Raw genomic sequence first — 22751 nt, 5'->3', positions numbered from 1 at the left:
GGTCTTATGCCAGCCGCACTGGCCCCAGGACTGCCGCAGAGATTTAAGCCGACCTGTCGTAGGGTGGGACCTCAAGAGTCAGGAGAGAGTCCGTTGCTCAGGACCCCCCCTCGCCCGAGATCAACGCGCCCTGAGGTGCTTGAGCGTTCTATGCCTATTCTCCGCCTGAGAATAGGTGGCCGCGGGCTTTTTGGCCCCCGCCGGCCGCTGAAATGGCAGCCCGGTCAGCTCTGCTCTTAGAGCTGCTTTAGACCTCCATGGATCCCAAGCCGGAAGTCTCAACTACTTGTTCATTTTCAATGGTGCCTCACTAGCTGCTTGTTTGCAAACAGACGAACGGGCTGTTCATGGGTTTTTTGTGTTCATAATGCTGTTTGTGCCCATGTCTAGTCACAAGTAATGCTTGAAACAATTTCTGTTCATTATAAAGTAAAGATCACATAAATGAGCCCTTGATAGCTATCATAAATCAGTCACTAACTCAAAGCAAAAAATTATGTGGCCAATTATTGCCCAGTCTCTAATCTGCCTTATCATAGAATGGGCTCCAAGGGTTCTAATTACAATATATAATTGGGTGCTGTGTAATTGGGTTTGATTTGGAGACATGCAAAAATAAAATCTTTTTGCTACACAATTTTTCCAGTGTTGACATCAAGTGATCACTGAGATCAGTGGGGATTATTCCATTGTTATCAATGAAAAATGCATGCAGCATTAGCTTAAAGCAAAAAGGTGTCTCTCTTAATGGGTTGTGTCAAAAACAGAAATGCTAAATCTTTGTGATTTCTCTGAAACGGTGTGATTGCTCAGGCTAATCAATAAATTTCCATATAATCTAAGAAAATAACAGAATTTCCTTCTGGTGTAGAAGTCACTTGTGTGAATATATTATTACTCTTCTCCCTTAATGTTCTTGATTTATTTGATTGCATTGAATGGAAAGCCCCATATAAATATCATTATTAATTTATCTTGTGATAAGCAATTTTGGCCACAGCTGGTTTTTTGGAAAGTTCTTACAAGACATTTACAACAGCTTTCTGGGAGCAACATGATTTCCATTTTTTCATTTTCTTACTGTGGAGTTGATATTTGCAGCAGATGAGGCAGTTTTGATTCACATGTAGGGAACTACCCTTCTTGTAAAAGTCCAAAAAGAACTGTTGCCAAGTGAAACAGAAAGAAGGGGACACCATAATAAACTAATGACTCAACTTGAAACAGGAAAAAACTTAATATCCAGTTCAGAACATAGCAATCACCTTCTGGCACCATTATTTGCCAAGTAATTATAAGATACTTTCCATTTTTTTTGCTATAATTTAAGTTTACTTCCATCTTTTTCTACAAAAGAAAGTTGTAAAATGAAAGCTTGTCAAACTTGTTTTTCTTCTGGAGGCTTTTATACTAAAAATCATTATCAGTTTTCCCACAAATAAAGCTCCAATTATATGCACACAAATCTCGTGGGAGGAAAAAAGCATAAAAATGCTTGTAAAAATGCTATCCTGATAGAAAATCAGAGAAAACCCCTCTCTCTCTCTCTCTCTCTCTCTCACTTTAACAAGCATTGATATGTTTTCTTTTTCCCTTCAAGGGATTTGTGTACATGTAACTGGTGCTTCATATGTGAGGAAACCACTAATTACACATACACAACCACAACCACACACACACACTTTCCATGCACCTTTTTTCTGCATGTGTTAGTGCAAATTCCTTACATGCAATATAAAGAACAGAATACCACAAAAATATTGATGCACTGTGTGATTGGTGGCATACTATTAATACACTAATACACATGTAATTGATAATAGTTACTTATATGAACTTTTTCTACATATTAGAACATAAAAACTAGTTAGGGAGTTGAAATACATAAATCATCAAATGTTCTTGTGAACTTGTGCTGGAAAGCAACACTTGCAGATGAAGTCAATTGACTTGCTCCCTTCATTGCAAACGTACAAATAAATCTAGAAACTAATCACAAAAACCAATGGAATAGGTCAAACACAGAAGAATGAGCTGCAACCCTCTCCTAACAGTAAGCCTCATTGAATAAAATGGGACTTATTTCTGACTGAGTAAACTAGTTTAGGACTGCACTGTCAGTCCCCAACTTCTGGAATGATCACCCTCAGAGTAGAATGATGGTTCCTGGAATTGGAATGAGTACTTTTCCAGGGCTGTCTTGACCTGCCAGATCACCCCTAAGCTGGTCTATTGAGATACAAGTCCCTTTTATCCAATGAGCTTTCTCCCAGGAAGAAGGATGGCATCCTCATTCTACTTGCAGAGACTGTATTAGACTCATTCCTATGCTTGTCTTGGGAGTTGTTCTCAAGTTAGCATACATAGAATTGTAATCTGCACCCTTTATTAACTGTTTATTAGCATTATGTATCGAATATGAAAGTAGAAAATTGAGAGTCAAGGCTAACTGGGTGTTATTACCTAGTGCTTGGAGAGTTGGTGTCATGTCTTCTTCCAACCAAGGAAGATGATTGTGGCCAGGGAGTGGGTAACAACTTTTCAGGGATGTTTTGGCCTTCCAGTTGATCTTTAAGCAGGTTTATTCAGATGAAGGACCCAGTTTCATTCGACTTGTAGAGACCATATTAAACCTATTCCTTTGTTCTCCCCAAATCATTTCTGATTTTATAGATAACTGTAACTGCTGTGCTGAACTCCTTTGCAAAACTGCTAAGTTGTAAGCAATAAAACAATGGTGGTCTACTATGTTCAGAATTCATTAATGAGAACAACAAAAAGTAGAATCTACTTTAAAACTAACTCAGGAAGATATATTTAAAAATGGTCACAGAGAAAAATTGTGCAGTAGTGACATTAGGATGTAAGAGACAACATGCATTCCAAGGGCTTCTAGGTCCCCAAATATTGTGGGGTATCCCCTGCCCCCAGCCCCACCAGCTGCCTCCCCCTGCTAACCTAGTCAGTTATTATGGGGAAGGTATCTGGAAAGGGAAAAGTAGGCTAGAGTGCACCTGCATCCCCTGACATCATTCCTGCATCATTCCTGGTGCAACCTAGAAGGGACAGTTTTTTAAAGAATCAGCCTCTGATGCAACCCATCATTCCCAGGTTGAGACTGAAATGATGTCATTGCTGGGGGGTGCAGGCACACCTGCATACTTTGCACACACATACCTATTGCCCCTCCATGCCCCCTGCCCCCTGGTTTGGACTTGGGGGGACCTGGTGCCCCTATGCCTGCCTGAAAGCTGAGTATAAGTGATATTGTGTAGCCACTCCTTCCTGGTGAATGGCTTGCCAATCAGTCAATAAATCAACATATTTACAATTATGTGAAAGTATTATACAATTTGTATGTACCAAAAATTATAACAGCTATCCATTTTAAACTGTCATATTTACATTCTCTTAGCCTTATGCATCTAATACTATATACAATGCAAAAAATTTTTTTTACATTTTCTTGTGGTTTAATTCTGTACTAATAAACAATTGCCAACTTTTTTTAAAAATAAAAATTCTCCTTAGTGAATTGTTTTCCTTCCCACATCTGTTAATATGCCATAATTTTTCCCAGGCATCAATGTTATGAGCTAGGGAGAACTCTGAGCAAACAAATAGGCTTCTTCCAAATATTCACCATGAAAGCTCATAATTACCAAGGCGTTTTAGACTCAAACTGGGAAGATTTTGCCCATAACTACCAAGATTTGATCTACTGAGAGTTTCTCAACATGAGATACCTTGGTGCATGTTCATTAAGTGCCAGGAGATGCAATGTTAGCTAGGAAGCTTAGTTTTAAAAGACAGAGCCAACTGAGATCGCTCCTCAGAAGGTTTGTTAATTTAATCTCCCCAAAGGCTCTGTCAATTTCACTTCTCTAGTCTAAAACTTTGTGAGATTGCAACCAGAGCGCACTGATGAATGGAAATGGGCTAGAGCTGCCTTCCAGAGCTGGCAGAAAGACTTAAAAGTATCCTACAGGACACTGTTTTGGTATCTTGGAATAGGAATTCATGTGGGAATATTAAGTGGTCAATTGAATAAGGCTTTGGCTCCACAGATCTTCAAAATTATAAAACGCAACTGGCATATTGTGCAAAATATACCAGGATGTGAGGAACCTCCCACAATTGGTTATAGAAAGACAAACAGTCTAAAAGATATTCTTGTCCATTCTGACTTCAAGGACAGCCGCACTTTAAAATCTCTGCCCATGGGCCATTTGCCCTGTACCTACTGCAATGTATGCCCCTTGACAGTTAATGTAAGCACGTCAAAGCACCCAAACACCGGCAAATATCTATACACAAAGGATTTGTCTACATGTGTCACTCCCTTTGTGGTTTATGTTATTGTTTGTGCCTGTGGGTTAATGTATATAGGCAGTACAACTCGTCCCATTAAAATCAGAATTCAAGAGCACCTTTCTAAAATCTGAAACAAGGTTAGTGAAGCTCCATTAGCCCAGCACTTTTCCCAGTTCCATCATAATGAACAGGAATTCAAATACTTGGTTTTGCAAGTTCTGGACCCAAAATAATTACAATGTGCACAGAAACAGTTATTACAAATGGAAGCACAATGGATCTATAAACTTGATAGCCTGGCCCCCAAGGGTTTGAATCAGGAGATAGATTTTTCAGCCTTTTTTTTATTTCACATGTGCTTGTACCTTTAAATGCTTGTGAATTTCCTCCTATAGTGTAATTGAATGGCGTCTTGTATTTAAGCCCCGCAGCAACTGAGCTGAAGTATGAATTGTATGGAATTGATACCAGTGCACTGAAACTGGTTTATATTTATTGCTTTGTAAATATTTTAATATATTTATATTTAAATATTTATTGAACCCGTATGTATTTATATTCAAATATTTATTTTACATGCATATATTTATTAAGTTATTTGTTCAGTATTTTACAAATAATCTTTTATGTCCATCACATATTTATTGAAAGTTGTAAGTATTTTATATTTCTCAGACATTTAAAAGAGGCTGGTGAAGAAGCAGTGTGAAATGGGATGCTTTAAACGCTAGCACACCCATTGCCAACCCTCCAGGAACACTACTTCCCGTCAGCTGGGACTACTTCCTCCATGATGGCTTTTTGCCTGTAAAGAACAGAGAAGAATAAAAATAATTGGTGGACTATAATGGACTATTCTATGTAAACTTATCTTGTATTGTGAAGCACTGGTCACACTTAACAGTTTGGTGATACTTCAGTTATAAAGGCATTATAATGTATGTATAACTACACTTGCAACCCTGATATCTGATAAATGTTATCATTGATTATGAGTCATTTGGCTGTATAGTCTCCTTGAACTAAGTCCCCTAGGCAATTGTCATTATTCATGAAGACCAAAATGGATGTTTACCTAAGAAGCAGCTGAGGGACAATGTAAGAATTGTATTGGATATTCTGGAGTATTTGGAAAAACATAATGAAAGACAAGCCACTTTGATATTCCTAGATACCGAGATCAATGGGAAGCCGGGGCCCCTAACCTGCCCCCCCCAGTGGGGGATTATGTACAGCAATTGAAGGAGTGCTTGGAATGCACCTGGAGGGAAGCCCATCAATGGTTGGGGGAGGCCCAGAACCAACAGATGGCAGTTTATGATCGAGGTGTCAGAACCTGTTTAACCTGAGTAACGCCATGCTTAATCCTGTAGTGTTTAGTCTTCTTTCCGTCTAGGCACCACCACCTGCAAAGAGCTGATTCCATGGGAAAGGATACTGTCTTATCTGTCATCTCGACCTTGGTGCTCAGCGCTCCTCTGAGAAGTTTTGCTGTGTGAACTCGGGGTGGGGGGGAGGCTGGGCTCCGGGAGTGTGAAATGTAACAACTTTTGTTCTATGATTCATTCCTAACAACGCTTTGCTTGGCCAGGATCTCTAATCCTGGAGTATCTACATCTGGGCTTGAATGCTGTCTTTCACAATAAACCTTTTGAAATCAAAAAGACCTTGTCTTCTTGTGGAAGGGAGTGAGACAGACTATCAGGTCTGGAATGCCATAGTCTGACATTTTGTTAGGAATCCTATCCTTTGGAGTCTGCAACCCCTCACCCAAGGAGAATGGATACCGAGGACTCCTTGATTGATCTAGTCAACCCTGGACAGGAGGAGGATGTCTCCATGCTGTTGGTGCCAGTGAGAGGACTGGGGGAGGCTCCGGATCCAGGCGAAATACCCACCGAAGCACCCTCAGTGGTTCCTACAGGAGGAGTGGTGTCGGTTCCTGCCAACCAGATGGAAGTCGTGCCCATCGGAGGAGTGGAGCAGGCCGACCTGGCTATAGCAGGCGCATGACTGAAGGTGCGTGAAATTACCGAACAGAATCAGTTGATTTCGCTGCCGACTCCGCGGCAGTGGGGCTCCCGACCTCGAGAGGTGAGGGAGAGGAGAGCGGGGACCATGTTTTCCCGGTCGATGATCGATGTGAGACGCACCATCGGGTCGACAGAGCCAGAAGGCCCCAGCATTATCTGGGATCTAAGGAGAGCAGCACGCACTCCAGAAGAAACGTGGGCCAGCAGTCAGCCCTGGTATAAGTGGGATGTAGATGCTGGCCGCCTGGAAGAGTGGGATCCCAGAGGTGGGGCAGAGGATCTCCAGGATTGGGAGACCACCCGACAGGAACTTATGAGCTGGGATTATACAGACGTGAACTCAGCCAAAAACTGGGAGTGTGGATGCTCTCAGCAGTTGGAATATCGAACCCAGGTAGTGGATACTGGGATTTCAGCAATTACTGGCTTAACAAAAGGGATTTTAGCCAGCATGACTATAGAGGAGGAGCAAATTTTACAAGGTGGTGCAGTAGTAGGTCCGACACAACCCTATGATAATAGGAGTATGGTCCAGGAATGGAGGACAATCAGGGGTGCAGAGGGGCCAGTTAGGCCATGGCCCATGGACTATATCCCTCCGAGAACATCTGAACCCAGTGAAAGAGGGGAAGATGGGGCTAACCGGGAAGCCGCAGAATATTACTGCCGAATGGAAGGACGGATGGGAGCGATGGAAGATTAATTAGCTCAAGCCGTCTACCTTATTGGTGAGTTGGTGAGAGGCCAGAGAGAGGCGCGTGACACGGCCGATCAACTACAGCAAGTGCCGGCAGTAGCACAGGGACAAGTGCCTGTGAGCAACCCAATATTGGTGGGCACACAATCCACTCCGGGATCCGGAGTGGGTCCACCGCCAACACAAGCGCAAACTACGCCAGCCCAAACTGCCGTCCCACAGCAGTTGGTTCCGCAGGTGCTACCAACCCCTCCACCGACGTTACAGCCCCAAATCCAACCAGCGCTGCTTCAGACAATCACACGGCAAGTACCACCACCACCTCCACCTCAGATCGTTCCTCAACAGCAACCACTTCCTCCCCCTCCAAGACTGGTGCCTCCGCCACTGCCTCCGCAGATACCTCCTAGACAGGTGACACCCCAGCAACCACCAACACTACGACCTCCGCCTCTAATGCAAATTCCGCCAGGGGCCCCGGGGCCGATCCAGAGAGCTCCGCCACCTGGGACCCTGCCCAGACTGTGGCCACTAGGGATTCCCAGAGATCCACAAGACCGGCCTAGAGGACTGATGCAGGGGCCGATGCCACAGCCTGCCCCGGTGCAGCTACCGCTGGACAGACGGAGAGAACCAGAATTACCATGGGGATGGATTAAACTGGAAGCCACTTTTGATGGTGATACACAAAAGTTGGGATTCTTCGTAGTACAAGCACTCCAGTTTTTTAACCGTTGGGGACATCTGTATCCGGATGAGGAAAGTAGAATTGATCACCTAGCATCGAGATTGGAAGGCAAAGCAGCCGAATGGTCTGTAACTTTATACAATTCTGGCACTCCAGAATTAGACACTTTGCAAAGTTTTATGGCTGCATTGTGTGCCCAATAGGAAGATCCCCTTGAGGATCATTCCCGCACAGAATTGCAGACTTTACGGCAAGGTACTCAACCAATCAGGGATTATGCGGCCAAATTCCGGCAACTGGAGGCCAAATGCCCCCACTGTGAAGAAGGGACTAAAATTGTGATGTTTAAAGGAGGCATGAATCCCAGGTTGCTGGATCGAGCCCTAATATAGGTTGATCCGCCAACACTTCTCGGATGGATCCAGCTAGCCTGTGAAGTTGAAAACCGTATACAACAAGTATGATTAGTAGAACAACAACAAGCTCTAGGGGCAAGGAGAACATCGGTAGTACCCAAAGGGGGTCGAGCGGGCCCCCCAAGTCGCGGAGCTAGAGACACTCGCTGGAGACAAGGACTTTGCCTCCAATGCGGCCGAAGTGGACATTTTGCCCTGCACGCATACTGGCACCTGCCGCCCCCACCCCGGCCTGGCCCATACCAGCTCCGAGAGCAAGCAGAGGAAGAGGAATGCCAAAACGCAGCCAACCAGAAAAAGGATTGGAAGCAGAAGAGGTTTTAATAGAACTCGAGGTACAACTCCCGGAGAGTGAAGAAGAAGTGCCCAGCCCCCGTCGGGAAACTAGATGGATCTGTCGTAAAGAGACCCGAATGGCAGATTGAAAAGAAAATCACCCAAAATGAGGTGAGAGAAAAGGGGTCTATATTGTTTCTACCTGTAATGTTAACAAACCCCAAAAGGGGGAAACGGGAAAGCCAAGCCATGTGCATATCTCTCTAGAAAATTTTCTGAATCTGAACGGCACTGGAATGTATGGGGAAAAGAAGCTTTTGCCGTTAAAGTAGCTCTCACAGTATGGCGCCACTGGCTTGAAGGGGCCGACACCCTTTCGAGGTTTGGACTGATCACAAAAACTTAGAAGCACTAAAAAGCCCTAGACGCCTTAACGCCAAACAACTCAGATGGGTGGAATTCTTTTCCAAATTTAATTTCACCCTCAACTTTCTACCGGAAAAACTAACTTTTTAGCTGACGCTCTCTCGCGCATGCCCCAACATCAGAGCAAGAGGGAGGAAACCATTGACACAGTATTCACTCGCCACCAACTAGGAGGAGTGGTTACTACTTGCAGCCAAACTGCGCAAACTCAAGCAGAGGAAAAGGGGTGGAGAGCAACAGTGAAAAGCGAGGTGGAGAAAGAAGGGGAGGGAGCGCCCAAAGCAAAAATGTCTCAAACGGCAGAGGGAGACTGGGTTAAAGAGGATAGACTGTATATACCAGCCAGTCTCAGAAAGGAAGTTCTACAACGTTGTCATGATACCCGCACTGCGGGTCATTTCAGCTATCTAAAAACCCTCCACTTAATACAGAGACAATTTTGGTGGCCTGGAATCCGAAAAGATGTATCCCAATATGTATCTTCATGCCCAACCTGTATAAGTGCCAAAACTAGGAAAGGGAAACCAGCGGGACTTTTACAACCGCTGGAAACCCCCAATAGACCCTGGGAAGTAATTTCTATGGACTTTACTACAGATTTACCTCCCTCCAAGGGTTGCTCCTGTATTTTAGTGGTTGTGGATTTGTTTTCCAAACAAGCACATTTCATCCCCTGTACAACCATTCCCACCGCCAAAAAACTAGCTGAAATATTTATGAAACACATTGTGAAGCTGCACTCTTTTCCTTTTAAGGTGATATCGGATCGCGGCGGACAATTCATTGCCAACTTTTGGCGGGAGCTACTGCAATTAACTGGAATGGAACAAGGAATCAGTTCCTCTTTCCATCCACAAAGTGATGGACAGTTGGAAAAAACTAATCAAATGTTAGAGCAATTCCTCCACTGCTATATTAACTTTCAACAAGACAACTGGGCGGAGCGTCTCCATTTTGCCGAATACTCTTATAACAACGCAGTCCACAGTTCAACCGGTGAAACCCCCTTTAAAATTGTACATGGCTACGATGGCAAAGCATTCCCCTTTGAACTACCCGAGAGAAAACAACCTGCGGGAGACCTTCACCAATGGTGAACAGTGGACTGCCATCCAAACTGCTCTAAACAAAGCAAAGACAATGGTTGTTGGGGGTTTTCCGGGCTGTATTGCCGTGGTCTTGGCATTGTAGTTCCTGACGTTTCGCCAGCAGCTGTGGCTGGCATCTTCAGAGGTGTAGCACCAAAAGACAGAGATCTCTCAGTGTCACAGTGTGGAAAAGATGTAGGTCATTTGTATCTACTCAGGAGGGGTGGGGTTGAGCTGAGTCATTCTGTAAGAGTTTCCCAGGGTGTGGAATGCTAATGGCGGGAGGCTTCACTGAGTCATTCTGTAAGAGTTTCCCAGGGTGTGGAATGCTAATGGCGGGAGGCTTCACTGTATCCTGAGGAGGTTCTTTTGCATATGGATTGGTGCTTGATGTGCTAATCTTCTCTGCAGGGCTATTGTCGGGTGTGGAGTGTTTTGTTGGCCTGGTGTTTTTCAGAACTGGAGCCCATGCTCTGTTCATTCTTAAGGTTTCTTCTTTCCTGTTGAAGTTTTGCTTATGCTTGTGAATTTCAATGGCTTCCCTGTGCAGTCTGACAAAGTAGTTGGAAGTGTTGTCCAGTATTTTGGTGTCCTGGAATAAGATACTGTGCCCTGTTTGAGTTAGGCTATGTTCAGCCACTGCTGATTTTTCAGGCTGTCCAAGTCTGCAGTGTCTTTCATGTTCTTTTATTCTTGTCTGGATGCTACGCTTTGTGGTCCCGATGTAAACTTGTCCACAGCTGCAGGGTATACGGTATACTCCTGCAGAGGTGAGGGGGTCTCTGCTGTCTTTTGCTGATCGTAGCATCTGTTGTATTTTTCGGGTGGGTCTGAATACTGCTTGAAGGTTATGCTTTTTCATAAGCTTTCCCATCTGATCAGTAATTCCTTTGATATATGGCAAAAACACTTTTCCTGTAGGTGACTGTTTTTCCTTGGTTGTTTTGATTGAATCAAACAACCAAGGAAAAACAGTCACCTACAGGAAAAGTGTTTTTGCCATATATCAAAGGAATTACTGATCAGATGGGAAAGCTTATGAAAAAGCATAACCTTCAAGCAGTATTCAGACCCACCCGAAAAATACAACAGATGCTATGGTCAGCAAAAGACAGCAGAGACCCCCTCACCTCTGCAGGAGTATACCGTATACCCTGCAGCTGTGGACAAGTTTACATCGGGACCACAAAGCGTAGCATCCAGACAAGAATAAAAGAACATGAAAGACACTGCAGACTTGGACAGCCTGAAAAATCAGCAGTGGCTGAACATAGCCTAACTCAAACAGGGCACAGTATCTTATTCCAGGACATCAAAATACTGGACAACACTTCCAACTACTTTGTCAGACTGCACAGGGAAGCCATTGAAATTCACAAGCATAAGCAAAACTTCAACAGGAAAGAAGAAACCTTAAGAATGAACAGAGCATGGGCTCCAGTTCTGAAAAACACCAGGCCAACAAAACACTCCACACCCGACAATAGCCCTGCAGAGAAGATTAGCACATCAAGCACCAATCCATATGCAAAAGAACCTCCTCAGGATACAGTGAAGCCTCCCGCCATTAGCATTCCACACCCTGGGAAACTCTTACAGAATGACTCAGTGAAGCCTCCCGCCATTAGCATTCCACACCCTGGGAAACTCTTACAGAATGACTCAGCTCAACCCCACCCCTCCTGAGTAGATACAAATGACCTACATCTTTTCCACACTGTGACACTGAGAGATCTCTGTCTTTTGGTGCTACACCTCTGAAGATGCCAGCCACAGCTGCTGGCGAAACGTCAGGAACTACAATGCCAAGACCACGGCAATACAGCCCGGAAAACCCCCAACAACCATCGTTCTCCGGCCGTGAAAGCCTTCGACAATACATAAAGCAAAGACAGACTACAAAAAATATGCATATCGCCACTGTGCAAAACAATGGGAATTGCACCCAGGAGACGAAGTATACATTTCAACAAAGAACCTTAGGATGGATCAAGCCAGCAAAAAGCTTGCTTTAAGATATTTGGGACCATTTCCTGTCAAAAGATTGATTAATCAAGTGACTGTAGAAATCGGTCTTCCAAAAAACTTACGCCACGTCCACCCAACGTTTCATGTCAGTCTCTTGAAAAAGGCTCCTCCACTAGTCAAATGGCATCCATCACCAGCCACCCCTATCCCCACCATGATCAATGACCAGGTGCACTACGAAATTGAAGAAATTCTGGACTCTAAAATCAGATATCACAAACTTTTTTACTTGGTTCGCTGGAAAGACTTTGAGGAAGGGTACAAAGAATGGGTAGAGTCCATCCATGTAAAAGCCCCCCGACTTCTTAGACAGTTCCATCAAGCATATCTGGACAAACCGGGGGGAGAGGGATCTTAAGGGAGGCAGAATGTCAGAACCTGTTTAACCTGAGTAACGCCATGTTTAATCCTGTAGTGTTTAGTCTTCTTTCCCTCTAGGCACCACCACCTGCAAAGAGCTGATTCCATGGGAAAGGATATTGTCTTATCTGTCATCTCGACCTTGGCTCTCAGCACTCCTCTGAGAAGTTTTGCTGTGTGAACTCGGGGGGGGGGGAGGCTGGGCTCCGGGAGTGTGAAATGTAACAACTTTCGTTCTATGATTCATTCCTAACAACGCTTTGCTCGGCCAGGATCTCTAATCCTGGAATATCTACATCTGGGCTTGAATGCTGTCTTTCACAATAAACCTTTTGAAATCAAAAAGACCTTGTCTTCTTGTGGAAGGGAGTGAGACAGACTATCAGGTCTGGAATGCCATAGTCTGACACGAGGCACCCGGGCATATGCCTTCATGGTTGGGGGGTTCCAGGAACTCCAGTACTTGGGGTTTGTGGTCGGGGCTGTCTGCCTCCAACCCTCAGCTGACAAAGTTGCCTCTTTGGCAGACACACCCAGACCCACCTCTAAGAAACAAATCAGATGGTTCCTCAAGATGTTGGGGTATTATGGATGATTCATCCCACACTTCAACTCCCGGGTGGCTCCCCTGGCAGATGCCCTGAGGAAAGGGATGCTTAACCGGATACAATGGATACAAGAACGGGATGCCACCTTTCAGGAACTGAGGACAGCTCTATCACCGACCACAGCACTCTGGAATCTGGACTTTGATAGGCCCTTTACCATTTATTCCAATGTTTCAGACACGAGTTTGGGGGCTGTCTTGACACAGGAATGGGGGGACAGAAGTCCCCATTGTCTTCCTGAGCCAGAGGTTACAGCCCCCTGGAAGGCAATATGTGGCAGTGGAGAGGGAAGCTTTAGCCATTAAGTGGATGGTAGGGGCCCTACAATACTATCTGGCAAACAACCCCCTTGTCCTAGTTACCAATCATGCCCCCTTACAGAGGATCCACTGGATGAAAGATCATAACCCCAGGGTGTTACGGTGGTACCTCTTTCTTCTCCCCTTTAGGTTTACTGTCTGATATTGTGCCAGGCCCCGACACATCGACACCGATTATCAGTCCCGGCTCTTCGAGCCCAACACCTCATTGGACATGGTGGAGCCAAGGGGAGAGTGTCCAGAGAAGAGGGGTTCCCCTCCCCCAGACTAACCTCCCTGGAGGACAGCAATGGAGGCAGAAGGCAGTCCTGGGGCCATTGCAGGGGAAACCCTAGACCTCCAAGCTGGAGGGAATGACTGTGGGCCCAGTGGTGCTGCCGCCCTGATGCAGGAGAAGCTGGTGCAAGGTGCCGGGAGGCCAGAAGGCACCCTGGCAGGGCCAAAGGCAGTAACAAGGGGCAAGTCAAGTGGCACCGTGGACATGCTGTGGATGATGCTCGAGGACTTGCCACTGCAGCAACTGGCTGCAGCTTGCCGGCCAGGCAGTGTTGGGGCCACACCACTACTGGGGAACGCGACAGCACCACAGCAGCGGCCTGCAGTGCCCGGTGTCAGTGCGGTCCTGGGGCTGCCAAGACACTAGTGGAAGACTGCCCGTGCAGCTGTACAGACCTCAGCCAGCCTGGCACGGCCCCACCAGCCCCATCCTGTGGGTGGGACCCCCATTGGGCTGCTGGGCAGGACGTGGGGAAGCATGGGTCAAACAGGTGTGCCAGGGTCGGATCAGGAAGCTGGCCAGACAGGGAAGAGGGTGGTGATTGGTCAGAGCCTGGGGGAGGGGTGAGCTGATGCCCAGGGAAGCCCCATAAAAGTGGGCCAGGGCAGTGGGCCAGGGAGGAAAAACGCTGTGGAGCTAGGCTGGCAGAGGGCCCACAGAGAAAGAGAGAGAGAGTGCACAAGGCCTGCTTTTCTTCCTATCGACCAGCCCATAGCAGGGGGGAGAGAGGGTGAGAGGGTGCTGTATACGCCCTCCTCCCCCCCATTCTGAGGCCTGCTACCTCTGTCATCGTGGGAACGGGGCAACCCGGAGGGTGAGACTACCTCAGGCTCCAACCCCCCTGAAGCGGAGTCTGACAATAATGTTAAAAAATAGAAGATTATTGGACCTTGGAGGGCATGACTTAAAATTTGGGTGGCATAGATATCTATGGTATGACAATGTTAAGGCCAATGCAGAGTTTAATAATCATTATGTAAGGTGTGTCATTTTGAGAGTGTGGAATAAATACAAATCTAAGTTTTGTTCAAAAATACCTGTCTGGTTGCCATCACAAGAAGTTCATTTTATAAGGGAAATGGTGAGTCCAACTAAATGGTTAATTTATCATGACTTGTTGGAATTTTCTCAAGGTCAAGTTAAAATTAAATCAAGAAAGGATTTAGCAGCAGAAGGGCATGCTTGCCAGTGGTTTCCCTATATGCAAATCTTAGAGAGATTTAAACTAGACAAGAGTCAATATAACTTTGAGAAATCTAAAACTGAATTTAAAATTGCACTCTATACAAATGACGAACACATTATTTCTAAAATGGAAAACTTTTGTTGAGGTTTGAGATAGAAGAAGAGCAAGTAAAAGAATGTATGATTAAATGGGCAAATAATTGTGGACATGGCATATTAATGGAGCAATGGGAAAATATGTGGATAAGGGGGTTGAAATTTACATTAAGCTCTAGTATCAAAGAAAATTTCTGCAAGATGATGTATCATTGGTATATGACTCCTGAAAAACTGGCTAGAATGTATGATGCTTCAAATGTATGTTGGAAATGTGCTAAGGGACATTTTATCATATGTGGTAGATATGTAAGAAAGCAAAGAGTTTTTGGTTGCAGATACAATCATCTATTCAGAAGATTTTGAAGATTAAAATCGAGTTGAAACCAGAGACGTTTTTGTTGAGAATAATGGACAGCCAGTTGGAAAGATGCTTTGGAAATTTGTTTTTATATTTGATTACGGCAGCAAGAGTACTCTAAGCACAAAAGTGGAAAACTCCAATATTGCCTACAGTGGAGGAATGGAGAATAAAAGTTTTGGAGTTTGCATCAATGGCAAAACTTACTTCACTGATTAGGGAAAAGATATTAGTTACATTTTTGACTGAATGGAAACCGTTTATAGGCTTTCTACATGAAATGGATAATGACTTGATGACATCTGGATTTATGGGTTAAGAATCATGAACAATAAGAGGGCTCTTATGTTAACTGTGAGACTCTGAATATGATCCATATTTGTGGCAGAGAAAATCGGAACTCAATCTGTAGTTCAGTTTTAGGGATTTTTTATTTTCTCTTTTTTTCTTCTTTTTTCACTTGTTTATGTATTGTTAGTGTGTTTTCTTTTTAGAATATTGTTTTTTCATCTTCTATGTTTGTTGTCTATAATTTTTATGTTATTGTTTATAGTCTAAATAAAGAAAAATTCCATGCTTAAAAAAAATGGGCTGGAGCTGCCTTCCAGAGCTGGGCTTGGACCTGGAGAGGTTATAATGGAGCTGAAGTTTCCCTTCTAGCATTTCACAGCCCCTTCACACAACTCTAGTGTATAGCAAACCCTTTGCCCTGCCATTGGCTCTGTCTTTTTAAACTACCCTTCCAGGCTCACATTACATCTTCTGACACATGTTCTTCACGTGTCAAATGTCTCGTGAACAGAGACTCTGAATTGCTGAATAAAGAATCTCTTTATTCATAGAAATAAGTCTGTTAATGGCTATTAGCCTTGATGAACAAATAGAGCCTGCATGTCAGAGGAAATATACTTCTGTATGCCTGTTAGGGGATGGGACAACAACAGGGAAAAATTTTGGTCCCGCTGTGGGCCTTTCAGGGTTATCTGGTTGGCTGCTGTGGACAACAGGATGCTGGACTTAATGGACCACTGTTCTGATCTATCTTTTTAGATTTATTGGATCAAGGTAAAGGATGACCCAGTCTGCACGATTAGCTTCTTTAAGCTGAGCCCTTTAGTTTTGTTTAAAATGTTTATTTTCTTGTTTACATGTGAATAGGCAAACTCATTCATGATTGCAGTGTTTTGAAATACAATCAAGATGATAAAACATCTCATTTCCTAAATCAGCATTTCTATTGCATAGAAACAGTGTGATTTATCATCATTTCACATCTGCTAAGCATGTTTGTGTATTTCGTCTTTATTATCACAGAGAAGAAATAGACATTTTAAGTGTGCCACTGTTACAGATTGACGTTTTAAGTCTGCCCAGTCTGCAGGGCAGGAAAAGAACCTATGGAAACGGAGACAAAGCCTGAACCTCTGCTTCAACTTCCACCACCACCAGTATTTAAACCCATGTCTGCATGGCAGGCTATGCAAGCAAAGTCTTTGCCTCTTTCCCCTGCTAAAGGAAGGCTTCCTGTCCTTGGGAAAATAAATGCAGGCCAAGCCTTTGCCTGTAATCCCTCCTTGCACCTTGCCTTACAGATTTCCATTTCCTGGGAAAATGAAACTAGATAGCAAGGCACCAGCATAATGTTCCAGTTGGAAGGCTTCCAGTCACTTCTGACTTCTGGTTAGATTTGGAGAATGCACTCTTATTTATGAATGGACATAATTTGAACCTAATTTTAATTCGCAAAATTTGGCCCACATGTTCCTATGAATAAATGTACGGCTCTTGCAATGGAGGGAAGAATGCAGTGGGGTCATTGCTGGGGCCAGCACTTTTTGATTTGTTCATAAATGATCTGGAAATGAAAGTGAGTAGCATAGTGGCTGAATCTGCAGATAATGCAACATTATTCAGAATGATGAAAATCAAAGCAATCTGTGACCTGCTCCAAGAGGACCTCCACAAATTGGGTGAGTGGGCAACAATGTGGCAAATGAAGTACAATGCAGGCAAGTGTAAGGTGGTGCACATTAGAACAAAGAGTCTCAATTTCAAGTAAATGCTAATGAAGTCTGAACTTGCTGAGACTAGATGGGAAAGAGACCTTGGGGTCATAGTGGATAGTTACCAATATCTCAAAAATGACATTGCAGAGCTGGAAAAAGTACAGAAGATGGCAACCAAGGCTATAGGGGGTTGGAGCATCTTTCCCATGAGTCTGGGTGGTTTAGAAAAGAGACAACTAAGGAGGAACATGATAGAGGTTTATAAAATGATGCATGGGGTACAGAGGGTAGACAGATAGAACTTTTTCTCCCTCTCCTAAATACCAGGACATCTAATGAAGCAGATGGGCAGTAGATTCAGGATGGACAAGGGGAAATACTGCTTTACACAATGAGCAATCAAAATGCGGAATTCACTGCCAGAGGAGGTAGTGATCACCATAGGAACAGACCGATTTAAAAGGGGATTAAACAGATTAATGGAGAATAAGTATTTCAATGGATACTAGCCATGGTAACTAAAGGCAATCATGGAGTTCAGAGGCAGTGAACATCTGAATACCACTGCCAAGAGGCAACATCAGGGGAAGGCCTCAGCCTGTATGACCTGATGTTGGCCCTCCAGAGTAACTGGTTGGCCACTGTGTGAAACAGGATGCTGAACTAGATGGACCACTGGTCTGATCCAGCAGAGCTCTTCTTATGTTCTTAGCTGATACAAAAGTATAGTGTTTATGAATATGAAAAGTCCATTTAATTTTGATGGTAATAACCATAGATAAAATTACTACCCATGAATAAAAAGCATAATGTGTTTGCTTAACCAATGGCAGGCTTACACCCTCAGCCATTGCGGCTGATGATTTCAAAAATGCAAGAGGTCAAGTAAATAGAGCACAATATATGGTCAAGCCTCAAAACGCATCACACATCACAACAGTTCTACATGGAAATCATGACATATAGGATAACGTTTACTGTAATGTTGGGTATTGTCAGTCCTCAAGTACACCAGTCGTGCAACTGATGCATGTTGTCAGATAGAAGGAAAAAAATACTAAGAAATGACTTTACCAATGTAAAAGAAAAGTCAAGGTGAAAATATTTCTAGAACTGACACCAGATGGTGCTCTGCTGTAAGAACATGCAGCAGTAAAGAGGCAAAACTATACTTTTCCCAAGTTCAGTTTGCTTTTGTGTGCTTTCTGTAGCCGCTCAGCTCTTGAAAGCTTGTTTTTCTTTCATTAATTTTATTTATTTATTTATATTCCACCCTCCCCATATCAGCAGGCTCAAGGTGGATTACAACAAAGTTTAAAATCACATTTCACAGTTTAAACAGTTAAAAAACATAAAGCACCTTAAATACTATAGATTAAAATAACATATATATATTTAAATATAAACCCAGCAGCACATAATCTGGATGACCATCTTTTTTTTAATTTCCAGAACATTTTAACAGGGAGATATCTGAGAGATGAAATATGTCACTAGAAGGGAGGGCATATGCTTTACTCCCCCGGCTAGGGGGCACTGCCTCACATCAACCATATGCCTGGTGGAACAGCTATGTCTTGCAGACCCGGCGAAAAGCTAACAAATCTTGCTGGGCCCTGGTCTCATTAGACAGAGCGTTCCACCAGGCTGGGGCCAAGACTGAAAAAGCCCTGGCCCTGGTCAATGCCAGGCAGGCCTCCCTAGGGCCAGGGATCTTTAATAGATGTTTATCGCTTGAGCAAAGAGTCCTCTGGGGTTCATATGGGGAGAGGCCTTCCCACAGATACACTGGTCCCAGTCCACATAGGGCTTTGTAGGTTAGTACCAAAACCTTGAACCTGATTCGGTACTCCACCAGCAACTAGTGCAGCTGGCGCAATACTGGCGTTATATGTGCACATATCGGTGTTATTCTGGAAGCAGCTGGGAAAAATGCTGGCTTCCAGATAGCTCTAACGCACTGTCTTTCTCAACCCAGAGCATAAAGGAATCCTTACTTACAGTTGGAGCCAGTGAACTACGCATGGTTCAATCAGAAGCAAGATACATCTTTATTGGTCCAGATTTGTTATAGACGAGCGGTAAATTCATTATGGCTGTTGCATCCTTGCTTGAGGGAAAAGGTCCGAACAAAGGGAGGAAGAGGACCATAAACTTTTAACACCTTCACAGGAAGCCTACAATAAACTTCTATATTGGAGGGGGGACTACAATTCCCATGAGTACCAATTGTTAAAGGGACAGCACATAGTTCTGACTACACAGATATGAGGCTTTCTAAGCTGTGGTTACAGTACACTCCCCGCCTGGGATCCTATGGATTCCACCCCAACATGCAAGCTAGTGGAGTATCCTAACAAGTCTAAGCATATATGTCATGCTACGCTATTCTCATAACTAGGCAAATAAAGGCTGAATATAGCATATAGCAACAAAATGGCATGCAAAGCTTGAGCTTCAGTCTTCAAGATCAGTCTTCCAAACAAGCAGGATCACTTCGGTGACTGGTCTGGTGAAAATCTTCGGGCCATTGTGTCTGGCTACACGAACGTCAATCTTGCGGGCCAACCTGTCCGCGCTGGGTAGAACTCAATCTATAAGCCCCATGGGCCACGAGTTCCTAGGAGTGTCCTTGTCTTTCAGGAGGACGACATCACCTTCTCGTAGGTTGGGCTCAGACTTCTCCCACTTGTGTTGGCATTGTAGAGTTGGGAGGTACTCTTGTTTCCATCACTTCCAAAAAATGTTAGCAAGGAGTTGAACTTGCCTCCATTGCTGCTTGAACATATCCTTAGAGATGAAGTCTCCTTGAGGTGCAGGCCAGGTGCCTGTCTTCTGTGTCAGCAAGGTGGCTGGTGTTAAGATGGTAGGGTTCTCAGGATCAGAGGATACTGGAACTAAAGGTCTGGCATTGATGATAGCGGACACCTCTGCCAGGAGGGTAGCCAAGGTCTCATGAGTGAGAGACGGTTTTCCTGCTAGCATAGAGTCCAATATTCTGCGCACAATGCCAATCATGCGTTCCCACACTCCTCCTATATGAGAGGCTTGGGGTGGATTGAAGATCCATTTGCAATTCTGGTCACTCAGGTAGCTGCTGAGGGTTGGATCAAGATCTGTGCTTCCATTGATTCCTAGCTCCTTGCAGGCACCAACGAAGTTCGTGCCACGGTCAGACCTCAGTAGCTTGACAGGTCCCCATATGGCAAGGAATCTTCTGAGGGCATTTATGAAGCTGGAAGCATCCATGGACTCAATCACTTCGATATGTACGGCTCAGATGCTCAGACATGTGAATAGCACTGCCCATCTCTTGCTGTTGGCTTGTCCTCCCCTGGTCTTGCGTGTCACTACATTCCAGGGGCCAAATACATCAAGTCCAACATTAGTGAAAGGGGGCTCAGTGCTGAGTCGATCTGGTGGCAGGTCGGCCATCTTCTGCTGCTGATGGGAACCTTTGAGCTTCCAGCATTGTACGCAGGTCTGTAGGACTGCAGCGATGCATCTTTTCGCTCCCACAATCCATAGGCCCGCTGCTCTGATGGCTCCTTCTGTGAAGTGACGTCCTTGATGATGAACCCGCTCATGGTGGTTGTGCACCAAGAGAACAGTCACGTGATGTCGAGCCGGAAGGATGATAGGGTTTGCTACTGTTGAGCCTACATCAGCTGCCTTCAGACACCCTCCTACCCGAAGTAAGCCATCATCATCGAGGTAGGTGTTCAGTAGGGGTGTGCAAAGGCACCCTGGTTCGTGTTTCCTGAATCTGGCAAACCCAAATCGAGAAGCCGATTCGGGTATAGCAGAAACCCGAATCGCCCAGCCGATTCAGGTATGCCAATTCGGGTTGATTCAGGTTGATTTGGGTTGATTTGGGTTAGCTTTTTCACTGAATCAATCCAAAATTGGTGGGGGCCTTCCTCTAACTCGCCTCTAACAATCCCCCAAGTTTCAGACCGATTGGACTTTGGGGGGGCCATGTTATAGCCCCCCAAACCAGGTCCCCCAATCCTCGCCAAAAAAAAGAGCATAGCTTTAGGTTGCTGCTGCTGATCTTCATTCATTTTTTCCTATGGGGAAAAAATGAAGAGGCAGGCTTCCTTTGCCAGGGGTGGCATTTTGCATCCAAAATGCCCCCCAACCCTCAGGGGCCCTTCTCCCACCTTTCCTCCCACCCCCCACCAAGGCTCAGCCAACTCCCACTTGGGGGGGCATTTCATGGCCTCCCCAAGTAGGTGCTCTCAGCCCCCAAAGTCCACCCCCTACAGCCCCACACAAACCCAATTCCCCCCCAGCTGCCACACACAGACCCAAATCCCCACATTAGCCCCTCACAGACCCAAATCCACCCCCAGCAGCCCCACACCCATAACCCCAGGAACAGGCTGGCAAAGGCCAGCCCTCTCCCTTTGTTCCCTATGCTGGGAACTTCTAAACTCTCTTTTCCCAGGCAATTCTACACAGCCCAGGGGTGCCACAATGGTGGGCACACTTCTGAGTGCCAGCTGGTCCCTGTGAAAGAGCACCTGAACCACAGACACCCTCCCTCAAATTCCCCCACCACCTACAGAGATGGCTGGCCAGCCAGCCCCATTGTTCCCTATGATGGGAACCAACTGCACAACAAAGAATAAAACACGAACAACACAAAATAAAGTTTTTAAATAATTATTTTCTCCCTTTCAAAGTACAAGTAGGCAAAGCATTATGACACATTACACCAGCAGTCCCCCACACAGATAAATAACACAACTCTCACTTAACATCAGAGAATTGCAAAAGCACAATTCCTGTCAAAAACACTTTACTTTTTTAACAGCTTTAGGTTACACAGCAGGGGGGCACACCAAAGGGCATTCCAGCATTCCACCTCACAAAAATAACACAACTCACTTAACATCAGAGAATCACAAAAGCACAATTCCTGTCAAAAATACTTTATTTCTTGAACAGCTTTAGGTTACACAGCAGGGGGGCACACCAAAGGGCATGGCAGCAGTATCTTACACAAAAATAACACAACTCACTTTACATTAAAGAATCACCCCAAAAAAATTGCTGTCAAAAGCACTTTATTTCTTTAACTGCTTTAGGTTACACAGTAAGAAGGCACAACAGGGCATGAAAGCAGTGTACTACACAAAATAATACAACCCACTTCACCGTTTTTGACAGCAATTGTGTTTGGGTGATTCTCTGATGTGAAGTGAGTTGTGTTATTTTTGTGTAGTTCACTTTTTTCATGCCCTGTTGTGCCTTCCTACTGTGTAACCTAAAGCAGTTAAAGAAATAAAGTGCTTTTGACAGCAATTTTTTTGGCTTGATTCGGTGGGAAAATGCCTCCCCCAGGCGTCCGGGAAGACTGAGGCATTTTCCCATTGAAAAACCCGAATCAACCCGAATCAACCCGAATCGATTCGGGTTATGGCGATTCGGAAAACCTGAATCGATTCGGGTTTCCCGAATCGATTCGGGTTTCCCCGAATCAACCCGAATCGGGGTGATTCGGTTTTTTTTCGCATTTCCAAAACCCGAACTGCACACCCCTAGTGTTCAGCTTAAGTAGCGGACT

Source organism: Eublepharis macularius, chromosome 5, assembly GCF_028583425.1.
Source record: "Eublepharis macularius isolate TG4126 chromosome 5, MPM_Emac_v1.0, whole genome shotgun sequence".
Classification (NCBI taxonomy): Eukaryota; Metazoa; Chordata; class Lepidosauria; order Squamata; family Eublepharidae; genus Eublepharis; species Eublepharis macularius.
This window is presented reverse-complemented; position numbering follows the sequence as displayed.